Consider the following 14,638-nt stretch of genomic DNA (forward strand, 5'->3'; position numbering starts at 1 on the left):
TTAGCAGGATCATTTTAGTGACTATATAAATGTATATACTAGGAAGTGAAGGAAGAATAGGGAGATCAGTTGAAATATGGTAATTCAGGCAAGAGGTAATTAGACCAAACCTAGGGCAGTAGCTGTGAGTCAAGAAAAAGGGACAGATAATATTTACATAGCTCTTTAAGATTTGCAAAGCACTTTCCATATATTATCTGTTAGTCCTCATAACAAACGTGTGAAGTAGGTGCTATTATCCCTAATTTACAGATAAGGAAACTGAGGCATACAAAGGTTAAATTCACATAGCTAAGAAGTGTTTGAAGGGAGGATTTGAACCCAGGGCCATCCTAACTCCCACTTCAACACTCACTGGATTAGAGAGTGTTTAGAGGCAGAATTAACAAGACTTTTCAACAGATCTAAATACGGGGGAAGAAAAAAAGGAAAGCATCAAAAATAATCTTGAAATCCTGAAATCCTTAAACCCAAATGACTAAGAAAATAATGGTGCCATAAACAGAAAAAGGGAAATTTAAAGGAGCGTCAGATTTAAGAAAAAAGAGAATAAACCCAGTTTTGAACATCAATCCATCCCAAAGCTCTGGTTAAGCACCTACTACATGTCAGCCACTGACACTATACAAATAAGAAATGAAACAATCTGCTCTCAAAGAACTTTCATTTTTCAAGGGAAATAACCAGAATATATATATATATATATATATATATATATATAGATGTATACATATTTACAGAATAATACAGGGGAGTTAAAATACAAAGCTGTTAGCAAAGGAGGACACCAGAAGCTGGGGAGGGAATGTCAGGAAAGAATTCATATAATTGGTGCTTGAGCTGCATCATGAAGGAAGGAAGTATGCAGTGGTAAACAGGGAGTGCAATGCAGCAATAAAGAAGTCAATTCAAAGGCAAAGAGAGAAGGGTACAATGACTGAGCAAGGAACTGGTTGGAGAAGAGAGTCTAGAAAGATGATATGGAAGAAAAACTTAGTATTCTGTTCCTTTGGCACAGATCTGTCAGCCACAGATTTATTTGTTATCTGAGTGTGATTATTTAGCATTGGGCTTCTTAAATTTTTTGTACTTGCAACCCCTTTTTGCCTGAGAAATTTTTATGCAACCTGGGAAATACAGATATATAGGTATGTAAAATAGGTATACAAAGCAAACATTTATTGATGAAAAGTATAAAGAAATTTATTTTAAAACATAATTTTGCTATTTATTAAAGTCAAAAATAAAATTGCATACTAATGAGATGGATGTGACAAGGGGAACCCCAAAACACTAAAATTCCTTGAAGGACAGATTCTCTTTGAATCCTGGCCTCTGTAAAAGATCCTGAGAGATGAGTACCACCCCCACTGATAACACTCACTATTGATTAAGCTTCCCATTGAATTAAAGAGATTGATTCAATTCTATTCAACTCTAGCTCAAATTCCACCCACCAGCCTCCATCGGAAGCAGCCTCAACTTGTAACTAAGGCTTCTATTATAAAAAGAGCCAATTTTAAACTCACTCCTCACAGAGGACCTAACATGCCATGCCATGCCATGCTATGCCATGCTATGCTAGGAAACCTCTGCCCAATGAAATATTCTCTTTCAGTGTTACCCTCTCTTTATCTCCCTCACTTATTTCCTTAATAAGACTTTATACCTCTCTGTTGGGATTTCTCTGCTAGAAATTCTCTGTCTCTCTGCCAGGACTCCTCACCTACTTTACTTATCTGTCTGGACCTTACCACTAAGTAATTCAGTCTTTCTATTCATGCATAGCAAACTCCAAATGGGGTCACAAATGGAATTAGATAGGACTGAAACAATTGAACAGTAGCAACAATGGGTGGGGGCAGGAGAGATAAGTAATAATTTAAAATAAAGTAAAACTGCAGGAAAAAAATTAATCCCCTATATATGGGATCTAAGAAAGTAGTTGAATAATGAAGTCAGAAGCCAGAGTACAGAGGATTTAGATGAGAATGACATAATATGATCAAGTAATAGACTTTTTTTTTTAAACAAAGCTTCTTGGAATATGGGAATTAAATAATCTAATGCTAAAGAATGAATGGGTGAAACAACAAATCATAGACACAATCAACAACTTCATCCAAGAGAATGACAATAATGAGACAACATACCAAAATTCGTGGGATGTAGCCAGAACAGTTATAAGGGGAAATTTTATTTCTCTAGATGCTTACTTATATAAAATAGAGAAAAAGAATATCAATGAATTGGGTTTACAACTAAAAAAAGGTAGAAAAAGAACAAATTAAAAATCCTCAATTAAATACCAAATTTGAAATTCTGAAAATAAAAGGGTAAATTAATGAAAATGAAAATGAGAAAACTATTGAAATTAATAAATAAAACTAAGAGTTGATTTTATGAAAAAACTAACAAAATAAACCTTTAGTTAATTTGATTAGAAAAAGGAAAGAAAAAAATCAAATTGTTAGTCTCAAAAATGAAAAAGGAGAACTTTCCACCAATGAAGAGGAAATTAGAGCAATAATTAGGAGTTATCTTGCCCAATTATATGCCAATACATTTGATAATCTAATGAAATGGAGGAATATCTATAAAAATATAGATTGTCCAGATTAACAGAAAAGGAAATAAATTTTTAAATAGTCCCATTTTAGGAAAAGAAATAGAATAAGCTATTAATTAACTCACTAAGAAAAAATCTCCACAGCCAGATGGATTGACATGTGAAGTCTACTAAACATTTAAAGAATAATTAATTCCAATATTATACAAGCTATTTGGAAAAATAGGAAAAGAATGAATTCTACAAAATTCTTTTTATGACACACATATGGTGCTGATAGCTAAACTAGATAGGATGAAAACAGAGAAAGAAAATTATACAACAATTTCTCTAATGAATATTGATGCAAAAATCTTAAATAAAATATTAGCAATAAGATTACAGAAAGTCATCCCCAGGATAATACACTATGACCAAGTAGGATTTATACCAGGAATGCAGGGCTGGTTCAATATTAGGAAAACTATTAGCATAGTTGACTATATCACTAACTAAACTAACAAAAATTATATGATTATCTCAATAAATGCAGAAAAAGCATTTGATAAAATCCAACACTCATTCTTTTTAAAAACACTAGAGAGTATAGGAATAAATGGACTTTTCCTTAAAATGATCAGTGGTATCTATTTAAAACCATCAGCAAGCATTGTAGGTAATGGGGACAAACTGGAACCATTCCCAATAAGATCAGGAGTGATACAAGATTGCCCACTATCATCATTACAATTCAATATTGTATTTGAAATGTTAGCTTTGGCAATAAGAGAAGAAAAAGAAATTAAAAAGAGATGAGGAAACCAAATTATCACTCTTTGCAGATGATATGATGGTATACTTAGAGAACCCCAGAGAATCAACTAAAAAACTACTAGAAACAATTCACAAGTTTAGCAAAGTTGTAGGATACAAAATAAATACACATAAATCATCCGCATTTTTATAATATTATCAACAAAGTCCAGCAGCAAAAGATACAAAAAGATATTTCATTCAAAATAACTGTCAATAGTATAAAATATTTGGGAATCTATCTGCCAAGGGAAAGTCAGGAACTATAGGAACGCAACTACAAAACTCTTTCCAGACAAATAAAATTAGAACTAATCAATTGGAAAAATAGCAAGTGCTCATGGGTAGGTTGAGCAAATATAATAAAAATGACAATACTAACTAAATGAATCTACTTAGTGCCATAGCAATCAGCTCCCAAGAAATTATTTTACACACCTAGAAAAAATAATAATAAACTTCATCTGGAAGAACAAAATGTCAAGAATTTCAAGAGAATTAATGAAAAAAATTGCCAATGAATATGGCCTAGTTGTGCCAGACCAAAAACTATATTATAAATCAGAGGTCAACAAAATCATTTGGTACTGGCTAAGAAATAGAGCAATTTATAAGTAGAATAGGTTAGGTTCACAGGACAAAATAGACAACAATTATAGTCTAGTGTTTGACAAATGCAAAGACCCCAGCTTTTGGGATAAGAAGTTACTATTTGACAAAAACTGCTGGGAAAATTGGAAACTAGTATGGAAGAAACTAGGCATTGACCCACATTTAACACTGTATACCAAGATAAGGTCGAAATGGGTTCATGATTTAGACATAAAGAGTGATATAAGCAAATTAGAAGAACATAGGATAGTTTACTTCTCACATCTGTGGAGAAGGAAGGAATCTGTGTCCAAAGAAGAGCTGGAACTCATAATTGAACACCAAAAAAGATAATTTTGATTAAGTTAAAAAGTTTTTGTTCAGGGGCAGCCAGATTGCGCAGTGGATAGAGTACCAGCCCTGAAGTCAGGAGAACCTGAGTTCAAATCTGGTCTCAGACACTTAACATTTCCCAGCTGTATTACCTCAGGAAAAAAAAAAAGTTTTTGTACAAACAAAACTAATGCAAACAAGATCAGAAGGGAAGCATAAATTGGGAAAACATTTTTACCTTTAAGGGTTCTGATAAAGGCCTCATTTCTAAAATATATAGAGAGTTGACTCAAATTTAAAAGAATTCAAGCCATTCTCCAGTTGATAAATGGTCAAAGAATATGAACAATTTTCAGATGAAGAAATTAAAACCATTTCTAATCATATGAAAAGATGCTCCAAATCACTATTGATCAGAGAAATTCAAATTAAGACAACTCTGAGGTACCACTACAACCTCTCAGACTGACTAAGATGACAGGGAAAGATAATGAAGAATGTTGGAGGGGATATGGGAAAACTGTGACATTGATACATTGTTGGTAGAATTATGAATGCATCCAACCATTCTGGAGAGCAATTTGGAGCTATGCTCAAAAAGTTATCAAACTATGCACATCCTTTGATCCAGCAGTATTTCTACTGGGTTTGTATCCCAAAAAGATCTTAAAGAAGGAAAAGGGACCCACATGTGGAAAAATGTTTGTAGCAGCCCTTTTTTGTAGTGGCTAGAAACTGGAAACTGAGTGAATGCCTATCAGTTGGAGAATGGCTGAATAAGTTATGGTATATGAATATTATGGAATATTATTGTTCTGTAAGAAACGACCATCAGGATGAATGCAGAGAGGCCTGGAGAGACTTCCATGAACTGATGTTGAGTGAAATGATCAGGACCAGAAGATCATTATACACAGCAACAACAATACTATATGATGATCAATTCTGATGGACATGGCTCTCTTCAACAATGAGATGATTCAAATCAGTTCCAATTGTTCAGTGATGAAGAGAGCCATCTACACCAAGAGAGAGGTCTATGGGAACTGGATGTGGACCACATGGCATTTTCACTCTTTCTGTTGTTGTTTGCTTGCATTTTGTTTTCTTACTCATTTACTTTCCTTTTACATCTTGATTGTTCTTGTGCTGTAAGAGAATTATATAAATATGTTTACACATATTGGATTTAACATATATTTTAACGTGTATAACATATAACATATAGATTGCTTGCCATCGAGGGAAGGGGTTAGGGGAAGGAGGGGAAAATCTGAAACACAAGGCTCTGCAAGGGTCAATGCTGGAAAATTATCTGTCCACATGTTTTGAAAATAAAACGCTTTTAAAAAAAAAACCCAAACAAACAAATAAAAATAGCTTCTTGACATATGGGTTGTGACCCCATATGGAATCACATAATTGAATGTGGAAGTCACAAAATTATGATTTATTATCAGTAAATGTTTGATTTGTTTAAGTATTTTATATACCAACAAACCCAGGCTCCTATAAAAATTTCTCAGGCAAAAAGGGGTCTTAAGTGGAAAAAGTTTAAGAAGCACTCATTTAAAGGATGGAGAAGGCATGTGATGTTTGTAGGCAACAAGGAAGAAATCAGTAGACAGAAAACTAAAAAGAAAGTGAGGGCGATTGAAGATCTATTGGAGAGATGAAATGGGACCAAGAATACTAATAGAGGGGTGTGCCTTCTCAAGGAGATGGGTGAGCATCTGGCCTGAAATAAGAAAAACCTAAGTTCAAATCTAGCTTTGGATACTTACTAGCTGTTCGACCATGGACAGGTCACTTAATTGTTTGCCTTAGTTTTCTCATCTGAAAAATGGGAATAGTAATAAGACCTACCTCTCACAGTTGCTGTGAGGATCACATGGGATAATAATTGTGAACTGTTTAGAAAAGTGCCTGGTATACAGAAATAGCATGTTAATATTAACAACTGTTATTATTAGTTATTATTTCCTCCTCATGAGAAACAGAGATAAAGAAGAAAATAGTAGAGAGAAGTCACTGAGTGATGTGAGAGTAGTCAGAGAGGAAAAAAAGGGGGTTCTTAGTGAATGCTCTCTATTTTTCCAATAAAATATACATCAATATCCTCAATTGAGAGGATGGAGAATAGTGTGGCATGGGAAATTTGAGGAGAGATAAAGAAAAGATTAGGATATTATGAATGGGAGAGAGAATGTTTTATCAGGTAAAAAAGGATTGCCTTGCTACAGTGAGGGCCCAATTGAGATTCTGTAATATGAAGAGTTTGACATGACTGAAAAATAACATTTGATTATAATTTCAGAACTGAAAAGCAGGGAATGGGGAACAGTAAGTGGAAAGGAATCAAAGGGTGTCTACCCATGAAAGGACAGGTAAAGTGAAATATAGCTAATGCCTTATGAGGAATTCCTTATTCAGGATCATAGAGCTCCAGGGTTGAAAACATTAAAGGGTTAAGTCTTCTAGATGAGGAGAACAACAATTAGCATTTTTCTTTTTCCTTTTCTTTTCTTTGCTGACATGGTTGCACAACAAAGGCAGCAATATAGAACAAAATAAGGATAGAATTTTTCTAACTCCAAGTATGGTGGTGGGTAGAGGAAAAAAGTTCAATTTCAGCAAGAGAAAAAATTCAGAGTATCCACCATAGATATTAGCAAAACAGAAGGAGGAAGACCTTACTTCAAATCCTGGACCTTCTACTTAATAAAAACATACTCCTGGGAAAGTCAAAATCTCTCCGAGCTTTGGTTTCGTCAATCTGGACTTTTTGTTGGTGGTATTTGGTTATTATAGTCATATCTCACTCTTTGTAATGCCATTTGGGGTTTTCTTGGCAGAGATGCTGAAGTGGTTTGCCATTTCCTTCTCCAGCTTATTTTTACAGATAAGGAAACCAAGGCAAAAAGTGTTCAATGACCTGCTTAAGGTCACACAAATAGTAAGTGTCTGAGGCCAGATGTGAACTCAGGAAGATGAATCTTCTTGACGCCAGATCTGGCACTCTTATCTACTGTGCCATTTACCTATACCTAGCTAGGTAACTCATTAAATAAATACAGCCTAGGCCTGGTGTCAGGAAGACGTGAATTCAAATTTGGCTTCAGTTTCTAGCTGTATGGCCCTGGAAAAGTCACCTAATTGCTGCCTGTCTTAACTTAGTCACCTGTAAAATGGGGATCACCTACTTCTCAGAATTATTGTGAGATCAAACGAGATAATATTTATAAAGTGCCTGGCATGAAGTAGGTGCTATAAAAATGCCTATATTCCTCTTTCCTACAAAGTATCTTCTATTTGAAATTCTATGACAATCCTGTTTTACCATTTCATAAGAAACCAAAATTTAAAAATATTTGGGCATTTAAAGATCATGTAGTGTAGTCCATGCTCAATGCTATATTATATATAATATGTGTGTGTATACATATGTACATATGTATGAGTATGTTTATATATATATATATATATATATATATATGTAACTACATTTTAGGAAATTGAATTACAGATAAGAAAATGAAGTTTCTAGAGAGATGAACCTGGGTATATTTTAGAAGAACATCCAAAAGGTTACTATAATTCTCTGGTACAGTTCACACTTATGAAGTATCTCCCCAGAGTTTACCAAATGCTTTGCTGCATCTGCTTTTTGATATCTTGGCAAGGTTAACTCAAAGGAATGTGGGACAGTGCTGAAGAAACAGTGACATGCAAAGAGGCTGATGGATGGAGCAATAATACAGTCATGAGATCCTGTATTCTGGCCAGGCTTAATAAGTCATTGCCAAGGTGAACTGAATAGCTAGGAGCTGTCTCAGCTGTTTCTGCACAAAAAGATTGGCTCACCAGATCTACCTAGCAGGGGTTGTAGAAATTAATGAGTGGTGAACAAGATGTTTCTGACAAGACATCATTTTCCCCAATAAAATATCCTGGTGTATTTAACAACTCTAACCAGATGTGAAAATAAACATTTAGGTCTTAACAAGCTTGAGTATATAATTTTTGAGAGTTCTGAAAGTTACTAATTTTCTCTTTTCTTTTTTGTTAGAAGATTTTCCTCAATGGACAGGAAAACTTTCAAACTTCTTTGTCTCAGCCATTTATCATATTACTTCACATGCTGCATAATTTTTGCTTTGTTACATTTTAAGTAATTTATAAACTGCACAACTAACAAAATTATCTTTTCATTTCACCTGGGTTTATGCTCCCTTCTATATTTATCCCAAAGATCACACTTCTTTTTCATTGTTGGGGGCCTTAGCTTTAGCATAAGACCAGAAATAAAGGAAATTTAGTTCACTTTCTTTCCCAATTTACACTAACTCCGTCATACTCGGATGCCTTATCATGTTGTGGAGGCTACCTTGGGTTCCCAAAGGCAATGCCAAGTTCTAGAATATTCTACTCAGCTAGAAAAATTTTAAACAAGGACCCAGGACCAGTCCACCTAATTTGAAAGAAGTGCATCATCATGTTGAATACAGAATGATTCTTTTTTTTCACTATAAAAATTTTCAAACAGAGGACTTACGAATTAAAGGAGTATATCCATGTAGGAAATAATGAATCCCTGAAGTAATAAATACCTTATCTTTTAAGAATCTGTCTGTGTTGGGGTAAGCAATCTTTATTCTTGTCCAGGTCCCAAGGTGATTATGTAGTGCTTTGTATAAATAATTATAAGACCTCAAATTAAAAGGACATCTGATATTTTATCACATAAGTGATAAATAATAGCGCAGCCCTCAGGGGCCCAAGACAAGGTATATGTCTTCGCAAGTACTGAATTCACTACCAGCATGAGATTAGATTTGGGAGCAAAAATTAGCATTGTCCCTGCTAGAGCACAATGTTCTCCACTAAACAGATTCTTTTAAAAAAAGAAGTTGGTCGAATTGAACTAAATTGAGTAGGCAGGGATAAGCCTAGAGAAAAAAGAGAGTGGGAATCCCACTGTTTGGGGAATCTGGGGACACCAAAGAATCCCAGCCTCCATGCAATCCCTCAGCAGCCTGACATGGGCCTAGAACTCCCCGCTCACATCATCCCGTAGAGTGATCCTGAGCCTTTGTATTAAACATCCTCTCTAGAAAGTCCCTGTTAAAATGCAAATGTGCTGTTTGGAAAGCTGCAATGCTAGCAGAAAATAGGGCACTGCAGGAATGGGGAGCAGGGTAGGAAGGCTTTGTAATATAGCACATCTTCAACATTGATCTTTATTTCGTCTCTTGACTTCTTTCTCTATCATACCCCAGCTGTATTCTCATCTTGGAAGATGTCCCTTTTCTCCGGTCTTCTCATTCTGAAAAATTCCTCTTCCCTAAAATCCTTTCCTTTGATTGATTGGAGCCTCCCAGAATGTCTATTTTAAGAAATTACTTAAATGACTCCATGTTTGGTCCTTCACTCTTTTCCAGTTCCACTTCTGAATCTTTGGCTTTCTTTCTCTATCATATCCCAACTCAGGTACCATCTCCTCTCTACCCCTGTCAACTTATTTTTACATTATTATTTTTCCTCAAAAGAATATAAGCTTCTCACTGGAAACTGAGTGGATGCCCACCAATTAGAGAATAGCTGAATAAATTGTGGTATATGAATATTATGGAATATTATTGTTCTGTAAGAAATGACCAACAGGATGATTTCAGAAAGACCTGGAGAGACTTACACGAACTGATGCTGAGTGAAATGAGCAGAACCAACAGATCATTATATACTTCAACAACAATACTATATGATGACCAGTTCTGATGGACCTGGCCATCCTCAGCAATGAGATCAACCAAATCATTTCCAATGGAGCAGTAATGAACTGAACCAGCTACGCCCAGAGAAAGAACTCTGGGAGATGACTAAAAACCATTACATTGAATTCCCAATCCCTATATTTATGCCCACCTGCATTTTTTATTTCCTTCACAGGCTAATTGTACAATATTTCAGAGTCCGATTCTTTTTGTACAGCAAAATAACGGTTTGGTCATGTATACTTATTGTGTATCTAATTTATATTTTAATATATTTAACATCTACTGGTCATCCTGCCATCTGGGGGAAGGGGTGGGGAGAAGGAGGGGAAAAATTGGAACGAGGTTTGGCAATTGTTAATGCTGTAAAGTTACCCATACATATAACCTGTAAATAAAAGGCTATTAAATAAATAAATTAAAAAAAAAAACAATATAAGCTTCTCGAGAGCTTTATCTTCATATTCCCCCATCAGAATGTAAGCTCTTTATCTTCATATTCCAGTGCTCAGCACCATGTCTAGCACTAAGGGCCAGTGTAGGATCCTGAATAACCAGTAAGCAAGAGATGACTACATAATAAGGAGACACCAAAATGAGATACAGGGACACTGAAATAGATGAGAGGATCAATTGGGGGGGAGAGGACTTGAGATGTGGGGCAAAGGGAGGAGGATCTAGAAATGTGTGTTGATGTCAATTTAGAGAGAAGTCTCTAATGATGAAACCCAGGAACTTGTCCTTGGCCTTTGATGTTCAACATCATTGTTAATGATTTGGACAAAGATTCAGAAGGTATGCTTGTCAAATTTATAGATGACATAAAACTGGGAGGGATAGTTAACTTATCAGATAACATAGTCAGGATTTCAAAATATCTTGACAAGTTCAAATTATAAGATGAATCCAATTAGATGAAAATCAATAGACACGAATGTACAGTTCTACAACTAATAACAAATCTAAGATGGGAAAGACATTGAAGACATGTTTGAGCTGAGTATTAAGGAAGCCAGGGATTTTAAGAGTCGGAAGCTGTCCAGTCAAGGGAAACAGCTAATACAAAGGGAGGGAGATGAGATATAATGTCATGTAGTAAAAGCAGCCAGTATGTTTAAAGTATAGAGTAGGAGGAAGGGGAAGAGCAGGAACAAATTCAAGATAATTGTAAAGATAAGAAGGCATCAGTTTCTAAAGAACTTTTAATTCCAAAAAGAGGAATTTATATTTGATCATGTAGGAAATAAGCCACAGGAATTTAATGAGCCAGGGTTGGGGCAGTGAAATTTAATTTGATCAAACCTACACTTAAGTAAATTGTTTTGGCAGCTGAAGATGGATTGAGTGAAGGAGAAATAGATATTGAATGAAGGAGAAGACTATTACAGCAGTCCATGTAAGACATGATAAGCTAACCTACAGTCATGCCCATGTAAGTGGAGAGAAGGAGAACTATATGAGAGATGCTGTAAAGAAAGAAATCAAAAGGTTTGTTAACTGATTGGATCTGTTGGGTTATTGGAAAAGAAGGCAAAAATGACACAGGTTTCAAACCAAGATGAATGGAAGGATGGTGCTCTTGACATTAAGAAGAAAGTTCAGGAGATGAAGGATTGGGGATGGAGGAGATAGAGTGGCAATAAAAATAATAAATTCTTTTGAACATGTTGAGTTTAAGATGCCTATGGGATGCCCAGTTCTTATTGCTCAACAGGCAATTCAAGTTGTGGGAGTGAAGCTCAGGAGAGAGGCCAGGGCTGAACAAATAAAACTGGCAATTGTCTGCATGGGAAAGAAAATTGAATTCATGGAAGCTGATGAGATCATCAAGTGAGAGAGTGTAGATGGAAAAGAGGGCCCTGAATATGTCTTTCAGAAGATATCCACAATTAGTATGTAGAATATAAAAAAGATGCAACAAAACACTAAGAAGGAGTGCCCAGAAAGGGAGAAGAATCAAGAGATAGCATGAAAACCTTAAAAAAGAGAATATAAGGGAGAAGAAGGTGGGTCACATTTTCAAAAGCTCCAGAGAGGTCAAGAAGAATGAGAATTAAGAAAAGACATGCCAATTAAGAATCATTAGTGACTTTGGAGAAAGTAATTTGGAACTATGCCCAAAAAGTTATCAAACTGTGCATACCCTTTGACCCAGCAGTGTTTGTACTGGGCTTATACCCCAAAGAGATACTAAAGAAGGGAAAGGGACCTGTATGTGCCAAAATGTTTATGGCAGTCCTGTTTGTAGTGGCTAGAAGCTGGAAAATGAATGGATGCCCATCAACTGGAGAATGGTTGAGTAAATTGTGGTATATGAATATTATGGAATATTATTGTTCTGTAAGAAATGACCAGCAGGATGAATACAGAGAGGATTGGCGAGACTTATATGAACTGATGCTGAGTGAAATGAGCAGAACCAGGAGATCATTATATACTTCAACAACAACATTGTATGAGGATGTATTCTGATGGAAGTGGATTTCTTCGACAAAGAGAAGATCTAATTCAGTTTCAATTGACCAAGGATGGACAGAAGCAGCTACACCCAAAGAAAGAATACTGGGAAATGAATGTAAACTGCTTGCATTTTTTTCCCCCGGGTTATTTTTACTTTCTGAATCCAATTCTTCCTGTGCAACAAGAGAACTGTTCAGTTCTGCATACATATATTGTATCTAGGATATACTATGACATATTTAACATGTATAGGACTGCTTGCCATCTGGGGGGAGGGGGTAGAGGGAGAGAGGGGAAAAATCGGAACAGAAGTGAGTGCAAGGGATAATGTTGTAAAAAATTACCCTGGCATGGGTTCTGTCAAAAAAAAGTTATTAAAAAAAAAAAAAAAGAATGGGCCATTGTACACATGAGGGAGGTACTGAGTAGAAAGAAAAAGATGACAAATTAGAAAATGGGGATGATAGAGGGGGCAATCTTTTGGAGAAGAGAAGAGAAGATGGAGTTCACAGCACATGGAGAGGGAATGGCCTCGGCAGATCAGAAGGCCACTTTATCACCAGAAACTAGGATGGAGGGATGTGATATGAGAATGGTATAAAAAGTAGCTCTCATTGCTGAATGTCCTTAATGGTTTCAAGAGAATATAAAGTGGAGTCCTCAGCAGAGAGGAATGGGGAAAAGAAGTGGTACAAGATGCTTGAGGTGGGAAGAAAAACTTTCGAATAGTATTTATGTAATAAGAAATCAATTAGAGAAATTTTTTAAGGGGAAGCAGAACCACGGTGGCAGAATAAAGGTAGGAACTTGCTGTGCTCTCCCCCAAACTGCTCCAAATTCCTTTAAATAATAACTCTAGACAGGTTTTAGAGCATCAGAACATGCAAAAAGATGGAGTAGAACAACTTTGCAGACGACAACTTCGGAGATCAGCAGGAAAAGTCTGTGCACCAACTGGCTGAGGGACCTTTGAATCAGTAGCAGCACTGGCAATATCCAGCCACATCAGCCCAGAGACACCAAAGAGGACTTGGAAGGTTGGCAGGAACACTTTGTCAGTAGGGCGAGAGGACCTTGGGAAACAGCAGGGGCATGGGCAATGGTGACAGTGGCAGCTTCCAGGGGCTGCAGCTCACAGGAGGTCTTTTTTACTAGCACTGAAGAAGGACTCTGTTTCTTTTTAGCACACTAGATCTTACAGGTCCAGAGGGGCAGGGGCATTCCTAACAATTCCTGGGCAGAAAAAAGAACTTATGGTCAGGTCCCTAGAAGGATCTCTAAAAACAGCTACATAAAACCCCTTAAGCTTGGGACAGTACACCCTCCATGCTGGAAACAGAGTCCTATTTTAACAAAGAGTTAAAAGCCGAGTAATAGGCTAGGAAAACAAGCAGACAGCAGAAAAAGATTCTGACCATAGAAAGTTACTATGGTTACAAGGAAAATTAAAACACACACTCCAAAGAAGATAGCACAGTCAAAGAAATCAATTAGAGAGAAATATCCTTGCTGTAGTAAAAGCCCAGTAAAGATTAGCCAGCATAAATGTTAGCCAGCATAAATAAAGGAAAGAAGGGAGAGAGGAACAACATTGAAGTGGGAAGTCAGAGCAGTGAATAGAGAGCATTTCAGGGATAGAGAACAGCCAGAGAAAAATGTCTGAACCTAAGAAATAAAATGTCCTGTTAGGCAAACTATCTCTAGATCAAAACTCTGTTTAGAAAAAGGATCTGGAGTATGAAAAGAGAGATGGGATTATTTCAATTTAGTCAAATACCTCCCAAGATAGTAAGCGCTTCCAAGTTGGAAAAAGAAAGATTCAAATGAGACAAATTACTGTTTACTTTCAAATGATCTGCTTTAATTTTTGCAGATTTTTTTTTTTTAAGGCAAACAGGGATGCTTCAGGAAGAGACTATGTTGAAAGTGAGTAGACAGATTTATCATTCAAGGTACCCAAGAGTGAAAGAGATAAAAGTAGGTAATCAATAAGGCTTTTCTTGGTCAATGGTAATGTACAACAAATATATCAAACAGAAAGTTGTGCAAATGGATGGTTCACTATGTGGGTCATGATTATATACCCAAAGCAACTAGATGACATAGTAGGTAGAACTCT

This window comes from Sarcophilus harrisii, chromosome 2 (assembly GCF_902635505.1).
Source record: "Sarcophilus harrisii chromosome 2, mSarHar1.11, whole genome shotgun sequence".
Lineage (NCBI taxonomy): Eukaryota > Metazoa > Chordata > Mammalia > Dasyuromorphia > Dasyuridae > Sarcophilus > Sarcophilus harrisii.